Genomic DNA, 11,055 nt, shown 5'->3' with positions numbered 1-11,055 from the left:
ATGAAATGTAAACCCTGGATGAGGGACTTGAAATCCTGAACCCCTTGCAGAGACAAAGAACTTGGAAACTCTCATCTGAGGATAAAAACTGATAGTTGAAATTGAGCTAAAATAAGGATTGAATCTTGATTATAGGATAAACTATTGAAATTTATTGTAAAATTTGGGCTATGAATAAGCCTGGCTTAGAGGCCGACCGGTTGGTTCCCTGAAGACTGCAAAGAGTGAGTCCCAGTGGCAGGAGGCAAGTGTTTATGAATGAGGGTGAAAATTTGGGGTGTTTACAATCATACACACCCTCATAGAGAAACCTTTGGGAACAGTTCCTCAATGGGTATCATATTCAGCGAAAACTATTGGCATACATGCATTAATATAACTGACTACTCTTTGGGTCGATAGCCACCAACACAGGCACAAGCATGTATACAATCAATAAGCATCATATCATATATCACTTCATATGATATTAAAATCATAAAATCACACATTTAACCAAATAAGGTTCCATAAACCATAGTTCACTATTGAACTTAAACATTTATCACATGGATTCATAATTTCACATCATGTGGCACTTAAATCATATCATCCAGAAGAATGTTATCATATACATCAATCATCGCCATAAAGAATATTGTATTTTCGTAAATTGAATCTTGAAGCATGCATAAATAAAACACAAGTTCTATGCATGCATACGTGAACATATTTCATAATACAAAGTAAGTAAACCTCAACATACGTAACACCTACATAGTTTGAGTTATGCACACAAATGAAAGTCATATATACATTATTTCACCACTTAAATCAATATATCACCTTAGATATAATTGCATAAGAAAGGTATATCAAAATCTTATTGACCATATCTTATGAACTAAAGAGTTCATGTGGTCTCTTAGTCACTCGAAGGTTTAGAGATCAGGTTTTCCCTAAGTCCTAGAAGTTGACCTACTACTACAGTAGTAGGATGCATCTAAACTGGCCTATCGGGGGTTATCCCAACAAAAATTTGTCACCCCGCTATGGATATGGTCATTCAGGTGTCTGGGTATAAAAATGCATAGCATAAAAGACACTCAGATGGTTTTGTTTGATGCTAAAGTTAGGTTCTCTCGCATACCAGGGGTGAATTTATAATTATTGAAATAATGCATTAGTCATAGATACACTTACAAATGAATGAATGAATATACATTAGTACTACTCATGTATCACCTTATGTAAGGTACTAATCTCGATACACTATTGGATCGATCGGGTGAAGGACCTTAATTGTATCTGTACGGCTAAGCTAGGCTCGAAGAGCTCCTGGTTCGGTCTATGGGATACTTATACGCTAAATCATAGAGATTTGAGTTACGATGTTTTCAACTACGGCCTTGGAGTGGCCCTTTATATCTTCAACATATTATACTTGTTAGAATTAAAATGATTTCCTACCAAACCTGTAACATCTACGATTTTTTTATTTTCTTGATTTCAAGTTATTATGAAATTAAGACTCAAGTTATGAAGAAAATTACAAGAATAATTGTGAAATTTAAAATATGAGGATTAAATAAGAGAATAAATGATTTATATATATATTTTTGCGGTCATGGATCTTGGATAGGGTTAGGCTTAGATTCAAACTTGGGTTTAGATCCAATAATGACTTGGCTCTCATGTTTGGATAAGAATCTTTAATGAGGTTATGGTTTTGGATCTTTTTATTTGGTTCTTAGATCCAACCCAACTAGGTTTTCGGATTTGGATCAGGTTTTGGATATGGATCATGGCTTGGATCTAGATCGGGCTTTTGGATTTAGTTCATTTTTTGGATTTGGACCCAAGTGAGATTCATTCCTGCCTCTAGAGAGTTTTTAAAACCCTAAAAGGCTCTATAGAGGGTGGGACACCCCTTCCTAGTAGAGTCGTAATTGATTTAAATTAATTAGTAATTAATCAAGATTAAAATAAGAGCAAATTAAATTAATTACTTAATTAATTAAAGGGATTAGTTAGAATATTCTTGGATTAGGACTCATAGGGATCATCCCTAAAGAGTACCATATGGAATGATACTCCAAGGAGGGGGATGCCCCCGCCCCCCCTTGTTAGGTTTTCCATTATAAAAACAAAAAGAAAAGAAAAGGAGAGAGTTCTTTCTTATTCTTCTTTCTTATTATTTTATTCTCCTTCTTCTTTCTATTCTTTCTTAGAACTTTTTTAACAGCCATTGGAGTTTTTCCAAGGTCCTAAGAAAGGAGACAAAGGCCAAGCAATAGTTGGGAACTCGATTAAGGTAAGTACATCAATCGTGTAGACATTAATTTTTTTAAACGCATGAAATATGCATGGGATGACTTTTAGATCTAAACCAATGATAGATCAGACCCTGAAACACCTCTTTAGGATTGATTTTCAATTTAGAGAACACATTTTTATGGATATATGTTATCAAATAATCATAGTTTTTGAAACAGAACGATTTACGAGCCTTTAAAGAAAAAAATGATTTAGAAAAACTTTGTTTATTGTTCTTTGTTAGATCTTAATATTCCAGAATGATTAATATGTTAATCTTAGTTTATATTGATGAGATATAGGTTTTATAAGTTCTGAAAATTTGTTATATGCTTAAATTCATGTTCTTGTGTGATAAAGATCGATTTAAAAAAGGTTTCGATAAAAATATTTTTAGAGCTTTGTTATTTTTTATAAAGAAAGTTGATTTGAGCATGTATGATAGATTATTTCATGTTTAGCATGATTAAACAACATGTTAATGTATAAAGAATCTCTATTTCCATGATTTGTTCAGGATTTATTATGATTCTTGCATAGATGTAATCTTATTTGAGTTATTTCTTGATAGTTTTACGATTTTTAGATGTTATATGTTATTGTTTTAGCAAGATTAGCATGTATTTGAGCAAATATTTGTTGTATGAAGATGTAAACATGTTTACATCATAAAAAATTATAATTTCATAGATATTTACCTTGAATCTTGTTCTTTTTTTTATGAATCTTGCATGAGTTTGAATCTTGGTTTTTCTATCCTCATTTTTTATCCTGGCTTGTTCCAAACAAAAATCAATAACTCCTTGAAAATGAAGTCAATAAATTGAAATAAAAATACTGGAGTATTCTACACAACTAGGGCTTGAATTTAGAATCTTGAATTTCGATTGGAGCAATATTGAAGCTGAAACGTCCCTTATAACAGAGCATTGGTTTTTTATCCTGTCTGCAGGACTATTTTGACTCACAATTTCGTTGGATTTAGATACTTAATCAAGATTGATCCAAATAAATTGAGAAAAATCTGGGTGAAAGGAAATAGGTATAAGAAGATCTTGTAAAAATGGTTTTGTAAAAAAAAAATTATGTAGGCTTAGAGAAATTCCCCAAACCGCGATAAATTTTTGTAGATGATAGGAACTGGCTTATATTTTTCCTTAACAGGGTTTAGTCCAAAAAATTTCATGATTTATGTACATTAAATTTTTTGGTTCTGTTTCTTGAACAGTTTTCATGAGACATAAGGGTATTGCCAATAAAATTGGAAAAGTATAATTTAATTTCTTTGATTTTTGATAGATTTTCCAATGGGTTAACAAGGATCTGAATTTACACATTATGACATGTATGAAGGCTTAAGTATATTTTATATTATACAATATGGTTATGGATGTTTATCTTAAAATTTGAGCTAATATACATGCAAACTAAATGTATTCCATATTATTCTTGATTTATAATCATTCATATGGCATGCATGTTAATGAACATTGAATATCATAAGGTATGATTAGTGTAAAGTAAATTATTACACATGTTGTTTATTTAAGCATGATCATGAATTTCATATGATTACAGCCTTTATTTATGCATGTAAGCATATGACATGGTGATAATGATGTGTGATATGAGTATGTATGTGTGGCTTTGCATGAGCCAATGTTTGTTAGAACCTATGGGTGCCTATGGTGCACGAGAAATAGAAAAGATATCCATACACAATCATATAATTGCCTCATGGAGGTCGGGCTCACAGTGTTAATTGTAAGATCTAGATGGGTCAAAATAGACTTGCTTATGAAATCTTCTATGGGTAGATTGGGCTGGTGAGCCCAGGTGCGTGTGTGGTGTGCACATATAATTTAATTTATGAGCCTAATAATTAAATAACACTCATGACCTATTCAGAACAGGTCCTTTGGACTGGAGCCTACTTTGAAGAGAGTGGGGGTACACACGACCGGGTAACCGTTGTTTTGTTTTGGAGAGCGGTGGTATTTCGTGGTTCTCTGTCTCCGATTGTAGGGGGCTCGAACTACCATGTGTCTTAGATGGTAGGTCCAAAATCTCTGTAGAGTAGGAATCAATTTTGCACGAAACCACTAAGAGTTCTCTCAGTTACAGACCACTCCAGTGGGACCTCGAGGTGAGGTTGCAGATTCTTTCAGTTCAATGAGGTTAATAAAATACATGGCATAATATACCCCTCATTGGATTGGATGAATCAAAGTTAGGAACCCAAGAGTGTACTTTTGAGCACGAAAAAAAGTGGCACATAAGAAATCAGAATGAAGTCATTATAATATTTTAGTTTGTGCATAAATTGTTATTTCATTGGCATGATGCATTGTAGCATGTTATTTATGAAATATGAATGCGAGCATGATTAGTTGTGTAATTGTGATTTAGTTATTCTAGTCTTATGTGTGTGTATTTTATCTGTAACCCGCCCAAGGCTTGAACTGTATTAAAAAAGAGTTTCGGTTATGTTTCTTGAAAAGTAGTGTAAAGGGAAAAAATCTTAAATTTTTTGTTTAAAAAATTGAGGCATCATAGTCTTGGTATTAGAGCTAAGTTAAACAATTTATGACTCTTGGCCCGTTGAGTATCCAGTCTTCACTGTAAGTATGATCCAGTTTAAATTTTTGTTTTTTTTATTGTTGATGCTTGGTAAACTGTAATGTAATGTGAGAACCTAGACATGTGTTTGGGATACTACTTAGGAATTTGGTTAGAAATTTACTGAGTTTTATTGTTGGTTTAGATGGCGTGGGCTAGTCAATGCAACAATATCATGGACACCCTGAATAACCTTGTAGGGGTTGCGTACCAGCAGGCTGAAGACATGCAGGCCATGGGAGATAACTTGCAACAGGTGGCTTAGGATAGGTGGCAGCATGTCTTATAAAAAGTTTATAGACATGGCTCCACCTTCATTTACGAGAAAGACGGATTCGGAAGCAGCAAATAATTGAATTAGGGAGATTGAGTGTATCTTCTGGGTTCTTGAGGTTTTAGAAGTCCAAAAGGTCGGATTTGGGACCTATAGGCTAACAGATGATGCAGAGAGGTGGTGGGAGACCACCCATGCAATTCGTTTCCAGAATGGGCTTATGACAAAGCACACAAGGGACAAGAAGATGCAGAAGTTCCTTGACTTGAGGCAAACCGGTACTCTGGTGGAGTACATGATGAAGTTCCACAGTTTAAAGCGCTTTTTGCCCTAATTTATACACTAAAGACCAGGATCGAGCCATAAAGTTTGCCTGAGGTCTGAAGCCAGCCTTGAGGACCAAGGTCTTTACATGAGGATCGAGGTCACTAGATGAGGCCATTAAGGTGGCCATTCTGTTGGAAGACGACTGGGTTGAGATGTTGAAGTCCTAGGGAAAGCAGTATGAGCAACATTCAGGTAGCTAGTGGAATCGTTTTGGTGGAAAGGGATCTGTACCACTTGCCAAAAAGGGCAAGAAGTTGTATGCCCTAAGTGTTGTCGTGGTCATCTACAAAAGCCGCATCCTTTTGACACAGATGCATGCCTTCAGTGCAAACAAATGGGTCACTTCATGAAGGAGTGTCCCCAGCAAAGGAATGATGGTGAAAGACAAGCAGCGGGAGGCCAGCCTCGGCCTCAACAGCAGCAGTGGCAACAACAACAGCATGAAGGGCAGCAGAAGAAGGCCACGAGGAGAGTGTATACTACTACAACAGCAGAATTGGAGCACAATATTGATGTCATCAAAGGTACTATTCCTATAGCTGGTTTTAGTGCTTGAGTGTTGTTCGACACTGGAGCAACTCACATTTTTGTTGCCACACGTTTTGCTTTATTGTTGGACATTTCGTCTATTACGTTGGATTACATCCTAGAGACAGTTACACCTTCGAGCGGTAGGACTATCACTTATGAGTATTTATCAGAGGTAGAGGTGTTGATTTTGAGGCAGAACTTATCTGCCAATCTGATCATTCTAGATATGATCGGTTATGACATGATTTTAGGGATGAATTGATTGCACGAACACTATACTTGTATGGAGTATCGCAGGAAGTGAATATATTTTATTCACCCAGAAAAACCTGTTTTCAAGTATAAAGCAGGTAAACTAATGAAGAAGGCGAAGTTGCTTTCAGCGTTGAAGGCCCAGCATCTGGTTGGTTGTGGTTGTGAGGCTTTTCTTGCCAGTGTGTCTTTGGTCAAGCCCACACCGACCACGATAAAAGAGCTGGACGTCATGAGGGAGTTTGTGAATGTTTTTTCTGAGGAGTTACCTAGATTACCTCCAAGGAGAGAGATGAACTTTGCTATTGAGTTGGTGCCTGGAAGCGCCCCAATCTCGAACGCTTCATTTAGGATAGTGTCAGCTAAGCTTGATGAGCTCAAGAAGCAGTTGCATGAGTTGACAGATAAGGGCTTCATTTGACCGAGTGTATCACTGTGGGGAGCACTAGTGTTGTTTGTTAAGATGAATGATAGTTCCTTGCGGTTATGTATTGATTATAGGATGTTGAACCAAGTGACGATCAAGAACAAATATCCTTTGCCGCGGATTGAGGATTTATTTGATTAGCTTCATAAGGCTAAGGTAAATCCTAACTTGTAATTTGGGGTTGTGAAGGATCGTAAAGACATAACCTTTGATATGGTTGCTGATGGATTGTAGGTATTTTCTAAGATCGACTTGAGATTAGGTTATCACAAACTCAGGATTATGGATGAGGATGTCTTTAAGACAGCATTCAGAACCCATTATGGGTATTATGAGTTATTGGTTATGCTCTTTGGACTCACAAATGCCCCAACAACATTCTTGGATCTTATGAATAGGATATTCCAATTGTATTTGGATGCATTTGTGATTGTCTTTATTGATGATATTTTGATTTATTCTGAGAGCAAGGGAGAGCATAAGAAGCACCTAAGGATCATTTTAAGCACTTTTAGAGAACATCAACTATATGCGAAATTCTCTAAGTGTGGGTTTTGGCTTGATTAGGTTATGTTTTTGGGTCATGTCATCTCTAAGGATGGTATTTCGGTGAACCCTGCTAAGGTAACTGATTTTTTTCTTATAAGTATTAGCATGAAATTTCAGAAAATTCTTGAACGTTTTGGGTATTCTATTAGGTGGAGGTAGTATTAAAGTGGGAGCAGCCCAAGAATGTTGGAGATATTAGGAGTTTTCTTGGACTAGCCAAATATTACAAGTGTTTTATACATAATTTCTCATGGATTGCTTTACCGATGATGAAGCTTCTTCGTAAGGGAGTGAAGTTTGTATGGCATGCCCAGTGTGAGGATAGCTTTCAGATCTTGAAGCAAAAGCTTACTACTGCGCCAGTGTTGATGTTGCCATCAGGGCAATGTGGCTTTGTCGTGTACACAGATGTCTTAGGCACAGTTCTCGGGTGTGCTCTGATGTAACACAAAAACGTTATCGTGTATGTATCTCGTCAGTTGAAGGTTCATGAGAAAAACTACCCTACTCATGACCTAGAGTTGGTGGTTGTGGTCTTTGCATTGAAGATTTGGAGGCATTACTTGTATGGTGAGAAGTTTGAGGTTTTCACAGACCATAAGAGCCTCAAGTACCTCTTTGTGCAGAAAGAATTGAACATGAGACAGAGGAGGTGGCTTGAGTTTATTAAGGATTATGAGTTTAGGATTGCTTATCATCCATGGAAGGCAAACATCATAGCGGATGCTCTTAGATGAAAAGTAGGAGTTTTAGCAGGATTATGGAGTTTGACTCAGGATCTCATAGATTGGAGACCCTTTAGTGCTGAGGACGGCAGGGTCAGTATCGCCAGTATGGCTATGATGACAGAGATTATGTAGAGGATTATAGAGAAGCAAAAGGATGATGCCAAGTTTTCTTAGATGATAGCTACATGTCAGGAGGACAAGTCAGCTTTGCACCTTCAGGAAGATGGAAGCATCTAGTTTGAGAAGAGGCTATGGGTACCTAGCGACCTTCAGATCAGGAAAGAAGTGCTTGGTGATGCGCATAAGAGTAAGTTTACTATACACCCTTATAGTATAAAGGTGTTTAAGGACTTGCAGATGAATTATGGGTGAAGCAGAATGAAGAGGGACATAGCAGAATATGTTTCAAAATACTTGACCTGTCAGCAAGTGAAGTTAAAACATCAAGGACCCGGTGGTTTATTACAGCAGATTAAGACCCCTCAATGGAAGTGAGAAGCTATCACGATGGATTTTGTTGTTGGTCTACCTAGAACTCACAGGGGTAAGGACGTGATTTAGATGATTATGGATAGACTTACTAAGTCAGTCTATTTTCTTTCGATCAAGACCAATTAGTCTTTAGAGAGTCTGACAGATTTGTATGTGTAGGAGATCGTACGATTTCACGAGGTACCTTTATCGATCATCTCGGATCGAGACCCGAGTTTTACATCAAAGTTCTAGGGACAATTACAAAAGGCTTTGGGGACTCAAATGAAGTTCAGTATGGCCTTTCATCCTTAGATAGATGGTTAGTCAGAGAGGATGATTCCGACTCTGGAGGATATGCTGAGAGTGTGTGCCTTGGATTGCAGAGGTGAGTGGGATAAACATGTTGTGTTGGCAGAGTTTTTCTACAACAACAGCTATCATGCGAGTATTGGCATGGCACCGTACGAGTCATTGTATGGACAACTGTGCAGGTCACCCGTATATTGGGATGAAGTCGGTGCGAGTGTTCTAGACACACCAGCAGTGATAGATCACTACACTAAGCAAGTGTGCAAGTTTCGTAACAGACTTCAAACAACTCAAAGTAGACAAAAGAGTTATGTGGATCGTCGATGCCGAGAGCTCACATTCAATGTTGAAGATTTTGTTTTTTTGCGAGTTTCTCGTACTAAGAGTGTGTTCAGCTTTGGAAAGAAAGGGAAACTTAGTCTCATATTTGTGGGACCATTTAAGGTTTTGGAGAAGGTAGTCGCAGTTGCATATAGGTTGAAGTTACCATCCCAGTACTAGAAGATCCATTATGTGTTTCATGTGTCAATGTTAAGGAAGTACATACCCAACCCATCACATATGATTTAGTATGAGGATGTTGAGATACGAAAAGACTTGACTATAGAGGAGCACCAAGTAGAGATCATGGATTGTAAGGAGAAAGTGTTGAGATAAAAAACCATTCTCTTAGTGAAGGTGCATTGACAACACCACGGTATTGAGGAGTGTACGTGGGAGCCTGAGGCCGATATAAAGGAGAAATACCCTTACCTATTCGAGTAAGTACAAATTTTGTGAACGAAATTTCTTCAAGGGGGGTAGAATGTAACATCTTTGATTTTCTTGATTTCAAGTTATTATGAAATTAAGACTCAAGTTATGAAGAAAATTATAAGAATAATTGTAAAATTTAAAATATGAGGATTAAAAAAGAGAATAAACAATTTATATATATATATATAAATACGATTATGGATCTTAGATTGGGTTAGGTTCGGATTCAAACTTGCATTTGGATCCAATGTTGATTTGGATCTCATGTTTGAATATGAATCATTAATGGGGTTTTGGTTTTGGATCTTTTTATTTGGTTCTTAGATCCAACCAAACTAGGTTCTTGAATTTGGATCGGGTTTTGGATCTGGATCAGGTTTTTGGATTTAGTTCATTTTTTAATTTGAACCCAAGTGAGATCCACTCCAGCACCTAGAGAGTTTTTAAAATCCAAGAAGGCTCTAGAGAGGGTGGAATGCCCCTCCCTAATAGAGCTATAATTGATTTAATTTAATTAGTAATTAATCAAAATTAAAATAAGAGTAAATTAAATTAATTACTTAACTAATTAAGGAGATTAGTTAGGATATTTTTGGATTAGAACTCATAGAAATCAGCCCTAGAGAGTACCATATGGAATGAAACTCCAAGGAGGGGGGTGCCCCCACCCTTGTTAGGTTTCCAATTATAAAAAGAAAAAAAAGAAAAAGAGAGAGTTCTCTCTTATTCTTCTTTCCTATTAATTTCTTCTCCTTCTTCCTCTTCTATCTTTTTTCTTTCTTGAAACTTTTTCAACAGCCATTGGAGATTTTCCAAGGTTCTAAGAAGAGAAACGAAGGCCGATCTATGATTGTGAACTCGATTAAGGTAGGTACATCTCACATAGACATCAATTTTTTTAAACGCATGAAATATGCGTAGGATGATTTTCAGATTTGAACTAATGATGGATCCGACCTTGAAACACCTATTTAAGATTGATTTTTAATTTATAGAATATATTTTAATGGATCTATATTATTAAAGAATAAAAAAATGGTTTTTGAAACAAAATAATTTATGGGCCTTTAAAGAAAAAAAACAATTTGAGAAAACCTTTTTTATTGTTCTTTGTTAGAACTTATTATACCAACATGATTAATATATTAATCATAGTTTATATTGATGAGATATAGGTTTTATAAGTTCTAAAATTTAGTTATATGCCTGAATCCATGTTCTTGTATGCGAAAGATCGATTTAAAGAAGGTTTCGATAAAAACATTTTTAGGGTTTTTTGTTTTTGATAAAGAAAGTTGATATGAGCATGTATGATAGATTATTTCATATTTAGCATGATTAAATAGCATGTTAATGTATAAATAATTCATATTTCTATGGTTTGTTTAGGGTTTATTATGAGTCTTGCATAGATGTAATTTTATTTGAGTTATTTCTTGATGATTTTACTATTCTTGGATATTATATGTTATTGTTTTAGCAAGATTAGCATGCATCTGAGCAAATATTTATTG

This window comes from Nuphar pumila, chromosome 5, assembly GCF_984573655.1.
Source record: "Nuphar pumila chromosome 5, dmNupPumi1.hap1.1, whole genome shotgun sequence".
In the NCBI taxonomy this organism is placed as follows: Eukaryota; Viridiplantae; Streptophyta; class Magnoliopsida; order Nymphaeales; family Nymphaeaceae; genus Nuphar; species Nuphar pumila.
This window is presented reverse-complemented; position numbering follows the sequence as displayed.